The sequence below is a fragment of the Lygodium microphyllum genome, chromosome 3 (genome assembly GCF_053477565.2).
Source record: "Lygodium microphyllum isolate KBCC chromosome 3, Lygodium_microphyllum_v1.1.10, whole genome shotgun sequence".
Lineage (NCBI taxonomy): Eukaryota > Viridiplantae > Streptophyta > Polypodiopsida > Schizaeales > Lygodiaceae > Lygodium > Lygodium microphyllum.
Window position 1 is genome coordinate 189,419,199 of NC_141137.1, and position 13,692 is coordinate 189,432,890.

A 13,692-nucleotide genomic window follows, 5' to 3' on the forward strand; every position below is an offset into this window, starting at 1 on the left:
AATGCCTGCATTTGCTGTTGATTGGGAACATCAGGAAGAACTGGTTCTTCTTCATTTCCTGCAACAAATTCCCAATATCATTTTCCCATAAGGAAATTTGTCATTCTAAACTTCCATGCTTGGAAGTTGTTCTTGTCAAGCTTTTCAGTTACAATCTGTGAAAGAGAATCAGACGCCATTACAGAATCCTGCAAAAAATTCTGTCACTGCAAAAACTCAGCTTCACCCTCACAAGGGCAAATCTGCAAAACTGGCGAAAGTGGTATTTGACCACACAGTCACTTCCTAGTGACGATTTTGCATAAACAGGAACCAAGGATGATTCTGAAACTCCCAATGTCTCTGCACACAAGCATACGATGCAATTTCTACAGTAATTTTTCACCGACCTGTAGAACAGTGGTCGCACAGCATAAAACAGGGCATTTTCTTGAGTGCGTGCAGAAAACTTCCGCCTCCAAAACAGGCCCCGAAATGGCCTCAAATAAGAAAAACAAGGTCGCCAAGAGCTAAAGCTCTTACCCGCAGCATATACTGTCCTCTTGCTTCAACGCGAAGGGCGTCTCAACCTGAGACAATGCACTCCTGCACTTTTCGGCTGTGCTACCTGCAGAGATCTGCTCCCAAAACAGAAAATGAAAGCAACACTGCTCCTCTTACCAGACCACCGCGAGCTTGGCTTGCTTTCTTGAGCTCCTTACCACGAACAAGGCTCTGATACCATGTCAAGATTGTGGGAGAGAAGGAAGGAGTCTCACTTGTAGCTTTCTTGCTTGCACAATGGGGGAAGACACACAAGGGTGGAGGCTGAAAACAGTTTTCCTCTTCTTAGTTGTGTAAGCCAAAAGAACTCAAATACAAAGAAATAGAAGAACCCTATATATGGGTCTCAAACCAAACTCAACTAACTAAGGTGGCATACTAACTGAGCCACGAACTAGAGTAGATAAGGATAGCTATCATGTAGCTATTATTCATGGACGGTGTACCAACCGCATCTGCAACTGACAAGTCGGTGACATAAATACACAACGGTCACCCTGGCGTATCACGAGTGGAGCTCGATATCTCAACATTTACTTTATGCGTGAGAAAAGTAAGGTGTTCGCTCACTTCAAAAGTTTTAAGGTTTTGGTTGAGAAGAAGACAAGGTTGCATATTAAATTCTCAAGGTCGAATGGAGGGGAAGAATATCTCTCCAATGAGAATTTTGATTTTTTGTAGAAAAATGGTATACTCTGGCAATATACATGTTGATATACTCCACAACAAAATGGATTTGCTGAGCCAAAAAACTGGCATATTATAGAGGTAGCTTGTGCACTAATGTCAAAAAGAAACTTGTCTTATTACTATTGGGATGAAGTAGTTATGACTATTGTATACATTATGAACAATACATCCACTCTTGTTGTAGATGGTATGACACCCAAAGAGAAGTTTATAGAAAGTAAGCCAAATCCCATCTGAAAGTATTTGGACGTATTTCTTATGTGCATATTCTTGATTAGTTGCACCATAAATTGGATTCCAAAGCAAAAAAATGTGTATTTGTTGAATGTTCTCTTGATTAGAAGGGATATAGATGTTATAAACTCTATTACACATTGTCACACATTTTTGTATAAGCTCTATTTTTAAAAAATAAGTGGAGAAATTTCTTTTAGAAAATGGTATGATTTTACATTAAGAGCTTTAGCAATCTTGAGATTGATTTTGGAATGTGGTGGGATAGTATTGAATATTGGATATTTTGACTTGTCCCAAGATGAAGACATACTTGGATATCACAAAGTCTATTGGGCACAAGGATGAACTCTAGGTTGTGAAGAAAATGCAAAAGGAAAACACTTTAATGAATATGTTACAAACTCTTAATGAGTGAGATAAAGATGTGTATTTAAACTAAGGATTAGAGCCTTAGAGAGTTCCATTCTTTAAACTTTAGAGGTGCCATCTTTGCAAAAAAAAAAACCCTTGAAGAATAAAAGCATCATTTTCTATGGAAAATGCTATTAAGCATTAGGAAAAGCTTTCAAAGATTTTGATTAAAAAATAAAGATTGTCAAAAGGCTGTAGGTATGGCACCATGTTTTTGGAGGTGAAGGTGATCATGGTGATGCTGTCAGAGTAGCAATACAAATTTGGATCTAGCCAAGATCACATTTGTAGTACTAATCGATAGCATAAAGCTAGAAATGGATGGTTATATGAATTTGATTCAACAGCTTGTTTGTGTTTCCTACAATAATGACTCTACTCACATGTTTGAAAATGGAGAAAGAAAGATAGTGAGTGTGTTGGTTGATGGACACATCTTGTTTGAGAGAAGCAACAAAAGATATTCCTTCTTTCTCTTAGATTATAATTGAAGTGTCGATGTTAGTTTGAGTGCAATGGAATGGTTTAATGCAAGGTGATTAACTTAGGAAGGGGAATTTTGATGGCTAAATAGAGGATATTGGAAGGCTGATCAGCATGATGGGAAGGCATGACCCATTTGCAATCGTGCCCAGTACTCTACTCACTACGTATTAGATGACTATAGCTGTCATGGAACTATCCTTATCAACTAAGAAGGCTACCGAATGAGGCTATGTGATACCATACAATTCAATGTTGGTTGGAAGAAAGGCCCCATGTTCTCTTAGATTGAGCATGTGTGGGGGGGAGACAAGTCATAGTTTAATTATGTAGCAGTAGTTCCTCGATGATTCCACCTATAAGAAATCATCTATATAATATGCGTTCAAAGGATATTAAGAAATACTCTTGCTTTACATAATATGAGGCCTTAAAATGACTCCTTTTACTTTACTAAAATTACATATTTTTTTCAAATTGTAATTTTAAACCCTTATATAACTATAATCCTATAAATTTTACTAAATATAATACCCTTTCTTTTGAACTCACATGGTATCTTACATGTTCTATAAGGTGGACCCCCCGAGAGAAGTTCATGATATTGCTACCTTGGGTAATCCAAAGGATCTAAAAGCTTGATCTGGGATATTTTTAAATGATGTGTTGAGTGGAAAGAGCAGAAATATAAACTATAATGGACTAAGACTTTATGTTATATCAAAGTTATCATAAGACAGAATCATTGATCTTCGAGGAGACTTTATTGACAAAACTTAGGAAGATATCAGCAACAACTATTGTCTGAAGCAATTCAATTATAGAGCAGGTCTGTGTCAAGGTAAAAACTAAATATTCATGGAGCTTGGACACGAGAGAAAATTTTCAAAAGTTTCATGAAGCATTAAAGTCTTTTTTTCACAAACATTCATATTTTTGAAAAATCTATATCTGCTCAAGAGAATCATCAAGCCTAGTCTAGAGAGATTTATCCTGAAGGATTTTATAGGAGCTCAACCATTTGTGATCAAAAGTACATGGCAAGTTTGGACCAACTATCTTAACATGGGATGGAAGCTTTTGTCTTTTATGTACATTATCTTGTCATGTTTGGCTGGGATTTACATACTCGGAGTCTTATGGGATTATGAAAAGAGCACTTTTGGATTAATAACTAACTTTCTTGGGAACCCTTAAATGTAAGCAACTTTTATATTATTTCTTATATCTTGATCTCTATTGATTTATAGTGCTATAAGAGTAGATGATTTTGAAGTTGTCTTTGGGTGGTTGGGTGGTAGTTTGGGGATAGATTTTGTCAATTTCCTTGTTTTTAGATAGACCAAGGTTTCATTAAGATAGATTGTGGTCAAAAAACCAACCTATCTTGAGGAGGCTAGCACTAAGCCACACACCTATACCGGCACTCCTTCTTCTCATGTCTTTAGGTTGTGTGAGAGAATTTTTCTTGATCATCACTCGTGAAACATCTATTTTGGTGCCCCCACCACTGAGGAACACCAACATTGGTTTGGTGTTATTACTAGGTAGTTATTGATCAAAGGATCGCAACTTTTCATGGGAGATTGGATGAAGATGTAAATGCTTGGGTTGAGTATGTTGAGCAATGTGTGTATGCAAAGGTTTCATATTGTGGATGATGAAGATCTGGTGGGTTTTTCTTTGCAAGGATTTGAAGACTATGCATTGGAAGTTATCAGTTTTTTGCGAGACGACATTATTAATAGTTGGGAAATCCTCTCATTGTTTATATGGAGTTTCTGCTTTATTCATTCTATAGGTTCTAGCATGAGTGATCAGATGTACAAGAAGTTTCAAGATTGTACCAACTTCGACTCAATGATAATAGAGAGATGGGATGCTATTATGAGGATTACATGGATATATTGGATCCAATTTGGTAAAAGGTACAAGATTTGGCATATGGGGTATATCAGAAAAGTAGTGTTCATTGTGTTGAAGAGAAGGCATGCATGTACGAAGATGAGAGGGAAAGATGTACATCAATGGATTATTCTTTTGCTATGGAGAAAGTTCGATTTTTTGCAAGTATTTCTATCTTTAATAGTGATGACATAGAAGAGGGGGAGGGCTTCCATGAGCCCCCTAAATCTTGAGTTAATATAGGAGGTGTTTTGTGTGCTAATGAAGATGTTGGTTTGGATTCCTTGGTTTGTGAAAAGGATGTTGATGTCTCTTCTAGATTTTATGATGTGTTGAGTGATGTTGTTAGTCAACATGATGAAGATATGCATGATGATTGTGCTTATGTTTTCAGTATCGTTGATGTGATGAGTTGGTTATAGATATAGTTGTTGAAGGAAGTAGACTAGAGCACCTATCCTGTATGCTAGAGGATGAGGGAATTCTTGATTAGTATTCCTTGGAGCTGGATGATGCTTCTTGTGTTGAAAAGATGTTTTTGGATAAATTGGAAAGTAGTAATGATGATGATGAGCATGTTGCTTGCCAATAGCTTAAGCAAAGAGATGTGCATGGAGCAAAATATCCACTTGTGATATCTTCCCCTACTTTTGATGAATACTATTTTTATGACTTGTACTTGCAGGGTCTACTTTAGATGACTATACAAATGGTAGTTCTAGTAAAGATCATGTCACGGATGTTTCATCATTGTGGAGGCTCTCATCTATTAGAGTATGTTTTGAAGTATGCTGGTACTATGTTCTTGTTGGAAAAGGCAGTGCTGCATGATGTACCTATCAAAGAGGACCAAGGTATGCTGATAAAGGAGGCTATTTCTAGTCATTGGCAAACTTAGTATTTATTGGATGTATACAGCAATGTGTGGTTTCCAAGGTTACAAAGAAGGTTGCATGATGAAGCCAATGGGTTTACTACTTGATGTGGAAGTAGTATGGGATTTTAGGTGTGGTCAAATCTATTGCTTTGTGGAGACTAGGTTAAAGGAAGAAATTGTGATTGTTGATATATATATGCCTATAGGGATGCAAAAGCTCATTTAGAACTTTTGGTATTCATACTTGGATGCATACAGATGTTTGCAAAGATTGAAATTTTTGAGAAAGAGGTTATGGAGCTTGGAGATAGGAATCAGAGTCAACAAGTTGATGAATCAATTTGTGTGGACATGATTTATATGGACCATTATTATTGGGATAGCAAATTGGAAACCTCGTATGCATATGAATTACATGGAGGATCTATGTTTTCTTTAGGCCTACGGAAGTGTCTAGCATGGGATGAAGAGGATGTCATCTTTGTGTTTGATATTGGTCCTCAAGAACTATACTTTATAGGGAATCTTGATGAGAGTAAAATTATCTTTGTGTTCAATCCGCATACTCAGAAGATTGGCTCTCCTTGCTATATATTAGGTGACTATAGTCGTCGTGGAACAACTATCCTTATCAACTAAGAAGGCTAGCAGATGAGGCTGCATCATACCGTATAATTCACTGTTGGTGGAAGAAATGGCCCATGTTCTCTTAGATTGAGCAGCATGTGTGGGGGAGACAAGTCGCAGTTTGATTATGCAGCAATAGGTCGTGATATCGCTAATCTAAAGAATCTGAAAGCGTAATCTGGGATAGTTTTGAATGATGTGTTAACTAGAAAGAGCAAAAAGATGAACTGCAATAGAGCAAGCCTTTGTGTTGTATTAAATCATAAGACAAAGTCATCAATCTTGGAGAAGACTTTACCAACAAAACTTAGAAAGGTATCATCAGACAGACAGCTGTGGTTTGGAGCAACTCAATTACAGAGCAGGTCTGTGTCAGGGTAAAAACCAAAGATTTGGGGTGCTTGCTCACGAGAGCAAATCCTCAACAGTTTCACGAAGCATTAAAGTCTTTTTTTCACAAACATTCGTGTTTTCTAAAAACCTATATATGCTCAAGAGTATCATCAGGCCTAGTCTAGAGAGAGAAACTTATCCTGAAGGATTTTATAGGAGCTCTATCACTTGTGTTCATAAGTACATGGCAAGTTTGGACATGCTATCTTAACATGGGATGGAAGCTTTGGTTTCTTATGCACATTATCTTGCTTGTTTAGCTAGGATTTATATACTTGGAGTCTTATGGGATTATGGAAACATGACTTCTAGATAAAGAACTAACTTTCTTAGGAATTCTTATATGTAAGCAACTTTTATATTATTTCTTACATCTTGATCTCTATTTATTTATAGTGTTATAAGAGCAGATGATTTTGAAGTTGTCTTTGGGTGGTTGGGTGGTAGTTAATTGGGGATAGATTTTATCTGTTGCCTTGTTTTTAGAGAGAACCGAGGTTTCATTAAGATAGATTGTGGTCAAAAAATTGACCTAGCCTGAGGCTAGCACTAAGTCACACACTTATACCAGTGTTCTTTATTCTCGTGTCTTCAGGTTATGTGAGAGGATTTTCCTTAATCACCACTCGTGAAACAACATGAGATGAGAGTTAGCAAGAATGTTGTTTTTTATGAAATTAGTAGTTGGTATAGTAATGTCAAGAATATAGTTGGGGTTGATGATCATAAGTGTGTGGCTATGCAAAAAACAAGCCAATAGTCACAAACATTGAGTGGACCACAAGAGTCTCCTAATCATGGTTCTATTGATAGACCTTGGAGTGGTAGATTGAGATCACAGGTTTCTCCACCAAGCACATCACATATATTAAGAAAATGTAAAGAGAAAGTTGGAGATTCACCTATTGTGACAAATGTATCATCAGGTTTCTCTCATACTGATGTTGATTCAGATGGCTCTAAGCAGAGCTTGCATGAGGATTTCACAATCATGTCTATTAAAACAACTAGTGTATAGAAAATGTAAGAGGATGCTAAAGCACCTAGTAGTGATCCAAGTCTATGCAAGTCAAGTAGAAGGAGAAAGCCAATGCAAAGATTGACATATGATAGCTTGTAGCTCATCACCTTGCATACATGGCTAAGGTTGTGCATGATGTGGAACCCATTTGTTTTGAGGATATAGTGGGTAATGAGTATTGTGATCATGCTATGAAATGGCTACACTTATGGATAATGACACATGGGAGTTAGTGCGCTTACTTGAAGGCAAGAAAGCTATTAGCTGAAAATGGGTTTACAAGGTCAAGCAGATGGATCTATTGAGCACTATAAGGTACAACTAATTGCCAAAGATATGCATAGACTCATGATATTGATTATGATGAGACCTTTGCTCCAGTGGCTAAATGGCCACTAGAAGGGATGTCATAGTAGTGACTACATGAAAAGTTTGGATCATGCATCAAATGGATGTTAAGAATGCCTTCTTGCAAGGGTAGTTGCAAGAGGATTTTATATGGACTAGCCACCTAGTTATGTAAATGAGAATCATCTAGATTATATATGTAGGCTTCATAAGGCCTTGTATAGGCTATAGCAAGCACCTAGGGCATGGCATGATAGGATTACAGAATACATTGTCAACATTGGATTTTGTAGAGCACACGCTAATCACTCACCGTGTATATTGGAGTGATGTACGTATTGTAATCATTACTATATATATGGATGTTTTGATCATTGTGGGTGATACTGAATTTTCAACTTGCTCCTCCCCATCTCATTGCCCTACCTCTCTACCGTCCTATGCTGCACACTCTCCACCTTGTCACTTAACCTTCTTGCCTTGTCGCCTTGGCCACCTTAGATCCGCTACCCCATCTACCCTCATGTCACCCTATAGATGGCAATAGGCTACCTTCGCCACCCTGTTGATTGCATCTCCTCCCTCTCCCTCACCCATTGTAACACCACCATTGTAGATAGACATAATCTCCTACCCTAGTTCATTGGTGCAAAATTATAGACTCTCCTCCCCAGACATGCCATCAGAAAACTAGATGGCCACAAATAGCCTTGTTTATAGCATTACGAGAGAGAGACAGATTGGAGAGGGAAGGGGTATGCATGCCCCCTCTATAAGGATATATAAAGCCTTATGGATTTAAGGCTATGGCATGGTCTTCTATGTTGTGGAGACACTGTAGTAATTGGGAGAGAGGGGAAGGGAAGGGATTGAGGATACCAAGAAGGAGAAGGATAAAGCTATATAAGCCTTCGAGATACAAGGCTTGAGGCTTAGTATTTTTGAAGCTTTAGTGCTAGAGAGGTAGAGAAGAGAGATGGGGAGAGGCAAAGGCAAAGTTAAAGAAGGAGGGAGATAAAGAGGGTGAGAGCTAAGAAGAGATAAAGAAAAAGAGAAGACCTTGATTCTATCCTCAAGTATCTATATTCCCCATCAAATTTCTAAGAGTGGTTTTGAAGGCTGAAGTGAAGAAAAAGAAGCAAGGATTCGAGCATACAAGCAACAATTAAGAAGCTCTTTGATAGTTCCACTCTTTCTCTTTGATAGTGCCTGTGGAGGCACCAAAAGCAAGGTATAGCAAAAATCTCAAATTGTTGTGAGATTTGATGTGCAAGTAGACCATTGAACACAATATTAGTGAGTTTGGGAATTCTCCCAATTCCCATTTTTTGAATACTAAAAAGGTGGCACCCGGATAACATGCCCATAAGTTTCTCAAGACCATACGATGTGACCTATCATTGGAAAGTGCTTTAAAAATGGAATCTATTGAGCTATAGAGCGCTTGATTTGGAGGTATAGCGTTCAAGTTATGACAAATATAAACATTTGACCATGTGTCCCAAACTTATGGAAAATTCCACAATCCCCAATATGTTGTTATTGTATATTCTGTAAACAAGTCCTTTAGGAATTGCCCACTACTTTTTTGGCCATCTGAGGTAGTTTTAAGCCCTGTTTTAGACATGCAAGATTAACAGTAGTTTCAAGGTATACTATAATTTTGGTTATGTCAGCCAAAAGTGGATGCACATGTTACAGATTTCAAATCTATAAGTTTTGAGGTGTTTCCCAAAAGAAAACATAAGTTTTATCTGCAAATAGGTTGCAAATTATATGTATCATTGAGTAATCGGTGAAAAAGGATGCTTGGTGTATTGTTGTGCACTTGTTGTGAAATATTACAAAAGACTTACTTATTGTTTTGTATCATTTTTGTGATAATGGCAGAGAATAGTGAAACCCTGTCATTGAGAAGTTAGATCTGTGTGACAACTTTCTCATTGGAAAAGGCCTTTATGAATTTGTTTCAGGTGAAGAAAAAGAGCCAAAGCTGAGTAACCTTGTGACTGCATATGAATTAAAGGCGTGGAAAGAATGGAATATAAATGACAAAAAGGTGATGTATTGGCTATCTGTAGTCATTGATAATACTATTTTGAGACATATCAGAAATGCAAAAACTTCACAGTTAGCTTAGACAATTTTTGAAAACATGTTTTCAGTCAATACAAAAGCATAGAATATTCAACTCAAGCAAGAGTTGAATACTTTGAAGAAAGGGAAAATGTTTGTCAATGAGTATGTTTTGAAGATGAGGAGCATTGCAGATACTTTGAAAGTGATTGAAGCAATGCCTGATGATGATTTTTTAATTTCATCCACTTTAGGTGGTCTTAATAGTGAGAAGGCTTGAAAATCATTTGTCACTTCTGTGTATATGTACGGAAGCCATTTTTAGATTTTGACAAGTTGGTCTCGTTCACATTCACCAAAGAGATCAATATGTAGGGTGAATCATCTGAAAGAAGTGGTGAATAGGTCCAAGCATTTTACTTAAGTTCAGGAAGGAGACATGGAAGATCCTCTTAGAGAGACCATGATATGGGACATGCTAGTGATAACCAACAAAACAAGTATTGGGACCAAAAATGGGCCCGACACTAGCTCTAGGACTCTAGCTAGGCCTCCTAAAATCACCTAAACAACCCATGGCCTCACAGCCATGAGTGTATAGACACTATGAACTTATTTATTTAAAGAATGTGTTTGTAGATACCATCTCTAGATTGTAGTCCAATGTGATTCCCTTCCCAACTCTAGGCACAAGGAGTACCCAAACATATTGGTGACTAGAACCTCGTAACACAAACAAAGGGAGCACCCCCCAACTGATCACTATGGCCCCACTATGGCTCTCCTACATCCCAGTGATTAGCCGCAAGATGTGCCATTTCACCATAAAACACATACACAACATAGTCATGTCTTTTGATAAAATGTTCCAGAATATAATATAATTACCTGCATTATGCATGCTTGAACATAATTCTAACTTTCAATAATTTTTCAGATACAAAAACTTTTTTTTTCTAATTTCTTTATCTCAAAATCACCATTTTGAGTATTTTTTCTTGCTTTATTTATATAAAATTATATATTTTTATTACTTTGATTCAATAAATCAATTCACACTCTAATCCATCATCACATTTGATATTATACCATATGAACATGCTTTGATTGCCTGAAATCAAGAAAAACATCATTTTTTCTCTTAAAACACGTATTTTGGGGTTTCAAAATTTAATAAATCACACACATAGGTATGGATTCTTCATTTTATAATACACATCCATTGAATACATCATAACCAAGCTTCAAAAAAAAATTCATCACATATGAATAAGATTTGCCCCATGAAATGTCAAAAAGAATCTAGATTTCTATTAAAAAGAGGCTCACCGCCATTTTTTTTGTTTCAAGACTCAAGAATTGAATTTATGGACAGCAATCAAACCCATGATTGATGTCCAAATAGTGGTAGCCATCACTCCTCAACATCAGCATGATCCCACATCAATTTGGTTCAAGCCGGACAACCGATCTTCATCCCAATCTTCTCCAAATAATTCCCTCATGAATTGCCCTCGAGAGGAGAGAGAGGGAGGAAAGAGAAATACTGAAAATACATCTCTATGCTCAAATCATCAATTGCAAAGCCAAGATTAGTGATATAAAGTGAAACTTTTAAAAATGATGGTGATGCAATCAAATTATAGCCTGGTTTGTAACTTCATAGTCCCCCTCCCTCTCCACATTTCATCACATTACCAAGCAGGGCAACTTCCCTTTTTTTCTTTTTTTCGTTAAATCCCCCCTTAGTTGCATGAAATTTTGGGGGTTGGGGGGGTTGGAGGGGTTGGGCCCAAAGGTCACACCCCTTCTTACCAAGTCACTTTTACACTTCACTTGAACCCCCTCTGCCCGAGCTTTAGCAATTCTGACTTCTGGTAGAGTGGATTCTCGATTCAAAAATTTCTATATCTCCATCTCGGAGTCTCACACTATCTAGAACTTATTCAAGATCATTTTGGCACTTGAAATTTTTTTGAAAAATCCAAGACCATTGCGAGATCCGTCTTTCAAAGTGATTTCAAATTCTACCTTCTATGGCTACTTAAAATCGTTGAATCTGCATCCGTCACTTCTAACAAGTTTTGATTTTCGCCTTAAATTGACAAATTTTGGCATATTTCTAGCTTTCTTTGGGTTATAAAATCTCTCTCTCATTGGCGATCATAGGATAGGGAAACCTATCCCGTCTAATCCTTGAACTAACCTACACATACAAAAACCATAAAGTGCATCAAGCTGCTACAAAGAAAATACACAACAAAATGCAAACATAGCTCTCACCCTACCCTTGACAAAATCATGGCATGAAGATCCACAAGAGATAGGTGAAATATAGTTTGACAAAGATCCAGGGCTAGTCACTAACCAACTACTCCAACATAGACAGGCTAAAAAGAACTATCAAAAAAGTCATCCTAAGGGGTGGTCTAACTTGCCTACCGGACCTAGAACAACTGGACTAGGAAGTCGTACTATGTGAGGACTCCTATATCCTAGTCTTTTATTATTAGATACTTCATTCATCACTTTTCCTTCTTTTTTAATGCTTTGGGACTTGATACTCGGGAGTGTAAAAGGGGGGAGCTGAGCGTATTGTGACCCAAGGAGAACAGGGCATCAGCCTCAAGTCGTCTTGTCTCGATACCTAAGAACCTACCATGCTCTCGCAAGGTGACACTAAACCATTTTCTTCCACTCACTTTTATTTTTGCTCCAACTATCCTTATTTATTTTTTTGGCTAGATGTCACCCCTAGGAAGATAAGGCATCAACCCCGAGTCTCTAGCTCGTCCCCGAAAGCTACCAAGCCTTCACAAGGCAATGATCATCTTCTCATGGAATTTTTATTTACTTATTTTTCTTTTTCCAAGGGTTTGAACCCCTTTCTACACACCTCTCTATTTGGATATATATCAAATATATTCATTGTTTCTTCTCTTTCTTTTATTTGGCAAGCTTCTCTATCTACCTCACAACTAACAGATGCTCCTAAAAACAGTTGTTGCTAGGCTAGCAAGATAGGGTTACTAAGGACTATTCTCAAAAATAGCTCTTAGAGTACCTAACAATTCTTCATAGAAGGTGACCAAACCCTAGAATTTCATGCCTTGATTTTGTTGGTCCCCAAAAGACAAAAATTTTCCAAATACACATATACATATATAGCACAAAGGGAAAGAACTTGTAAAGGAGCCTCTTGTCGGCCACAAGAACTTCTATACAACAAGAGACTTGATCCATGTACTCCATTGAATCTATTTAGTACATCATTAAGACAAAAAGCCATTAATTGGACATGCAGAAAACAAATACATGGCCCTCTTGGCCTTATGAAATCAACCAGTGCACTGCAAAATAAATGGCCCTCTTGGCCTAAAGAAATCAAACATTAAATCCAACTAAAATGGCCCTCTTGGCCTAATGAAAATATAGCTATAAAGTACACCATATAGCATCCTACTGCTAAAAACAAACCCTTGATCTCTTCCAAATCATAGTAAAATACAGCACTAGACTAAGGGATGGGCCACTCATGCCCTACACTAAATGTATCAAGCTATTAGCTAGGCTCCACTCCCTACATAAATGGCAAGGGGTGTCCTACAAATATGACATTGAACGATCATGTTCTTCCATGAAGGAATAGGAAGATGGTTAGTCTCGGTACCTTGCTCATCACCCATACTAACCATTGGTGGCTACAACAACACATCAACCAAGCACTCCCCCTAGTAGTCTTGGGCTAATAAGGTCAAATAATTCTAATAACCCCTCAAGTCATTAGTTGAGAAAAACATCCTCAAAAAAAGTGTAATTTTCCAACGAATTCGCAAAGCAATTCCGCTAATGAGGAACTAGTGGACAAGTCACTATCTCAAAAATCTAAAGTATATCCAAGGCTTCATGATGATACATCTACAAAATGGGATCCCTCACACTATAAGTCCCATTCAATTAGTTGATCACTAACTACAAGTCTTCTTTTACCAATAAATGGTGGATACCACCATATCAGGCTATATTCCATCCCATGATTAAGGCATTATATTCTACCATGTTATTAGTAAAAGGGGTGCCT